Source organism: Aplysia californica, unplaced genomic scaffold (assembly GCF_000002075.1).
Source record: "Aplysia californica isolate F4 #8 unplaced genomic scaffold, AplCal3.0 scaffold01054, whole genome shotgun sequence".
Lineage (NCBI taxonomy): Eukaryota > Metazoa > Mollusca > Gastropoda > Aplysiida > Aplysiidae > Aplysia > Aplysia californica.
Window position 1 is genome coordinate 144239 of NW_004798324.1, and position 2017 is coordinate 146255.

Here is a 2017-nt window from a genome sequence, read left to right on the forward strand (position 1 = left end):
GAGAGAGAGAGAGAGAGAGAGAGAGAGAGAGAGAGAGAGAGAGAAGATGAGATAGAAAGAAAGACAGAAAAGAAGAGTGAAAGAAAGAATGAGACAGAATAAAAGAGAAAATGGGGGGTGGGGAATATTGGCAGAGAGAGAGACACAAGTTGTTAATTAGATCTCAGGAGAAAAAGGAGAAATATATGTTTTCTACTGCCCTATGGAAGAGATCACAATTCCAACATCGGTGAAGTGACACATGCTGAATGTCATAATTGGGCCTACGTTTATTTATCCTGCGATAACAGGAAAATAACATTAGGGCCTACACTCAATAGGCCTATTGAATTATAACACTAAACTTTTTTAAATCTAGACTTTTCTTGGACGGTGACGACGGAATATGTAGCGTCTGGCTGAGATAGCCTTAGATTAAATAACAATATGATAACGGTGCAAAACCAGGGCACTTGAAAGTTGGCAGAACAGGAATTTAGTACACTATTGGAGCGATCAGGGTCGGTGATTTTTTTTTTTTTATAACAATTTTTTTTAATTGATTTTTCTTAATAAATCAGATTTTGTTTTGACTATATAGATCTATATAAATCGGATTTTTTATTTTTTTATTTTTTTTTAAATGACACAGTTTGGAAATTTTAGTGGCTAAAAGTATGTTCCTTTAGTGCAAAATGCATCGTCTTTAATATATTTTAACTAATGATTAATTTAAGCAACTTCAAAAGAAAGCCTTAACCTGTTAGATTCTATATCAGTTTATTCAGGGCTACAGACAAAAAAAATTAAGAACTCTAAAATATTATGTCAGTCTAAAAGAAAAACTTGCATTTTATTACAATAACAATGTGAGTGCGTGTGTGCGCGCGCTTGTGTTTGTCTAAAAAAAAAGAAAATTCTAATTTCAATTATGAAAAAAAAGTAAATTGAACAGATCTACTGTATTATTGTGTTTCTTTTCAAAACCTTCAACCCAAAACAACTCAATGGGTAGGTAATTTCAACATGATCTAAATTGTTGGTTATTGTAATACGATATTTACTTTCAAAATTCCTTAAGTTGCCATTTCGTTCCTTGCAATTAAATCTGAATTATTATTTTTGTTACATTGTTTCTGATTTATTTGTTAATGTTTTTATTCTCCTCAGTGACTATTGATTTGATCTGACATTTAATAAATTATTAAGTTTACCGTTAATAACTCTACACATGCATTTCCTTAGTCTGTGAGTGGGAGTGTGTGTAGGTGTGGGTGTGCGCGCTTGTGTTTGTCTGAAAAAAAATTCCTAATTTCAATTATGAAAAAAAAAGTAAATTGAATTGTGTAGGCTACTATTTTACAGTGACAGGGGGGAAAAGCAGACTTTTAAGCATGATTATATTAGTTTACTAAACCTTACTTGTTTTATAAAACCATGGAAAGGCATTCTGAAAGCTTAAATATGTAAAAACTGAATAAAAATATATTTTAAAGTGATTTAGATCTAGATCTAAATCATTAATTTTTATTTTTTTTAATCAAGTTGATTAAATTTTTTTTGGGCCGGCACTATTTCTCCGAACGTTCGGGAAAATAAAGCTGGGCACTATTTCTCCGAACGCACGGGAAAATAAAGCTGGGCACTATTTCTCCGAACGTTCGGGAAAATAAAGCTGGGCACTATTTCTCCGAACGCACGGGAAAATAAAGCTGGGCACTATTTCTCCGAACGCTCAGGAAAATAAAGCTAGGCACTATTTCTCCGAACGCTCGGGAAAATAAAGCTGGGCACTATTTCTCCGAATACTCTGAAATCACATCCTTTCCCCCAAATTTCGGATATTATATAGATCTATAATTATAGTATATGCCTACCAAAGATTGTTCGTATGCAATATGGTTCAATCGGTCCAAAAAATGTCCGCAGTAAATATTTATATAAAGAAATACTACAGTTTCAAACAGTTTTTCGCTACAGATATATATATATATATATATATATGACGTTTTGCCTAGGAAGGGTGCTGCTCTTAAAC

General features: G+C 32.7%; 1 protein-coding gene across 1 annotated transcript in view; it reads right to left on the reverse strand.

Moving 5' to 3' along the window:
• The window catches only part of LOC101848855 (C-factor), a 17070-nt gene that overhangs the window by 8342 nt on the left and 6711 nt on the right, over positions 1-2017 (reverse strand). The window lies entirely within an intron of this gene.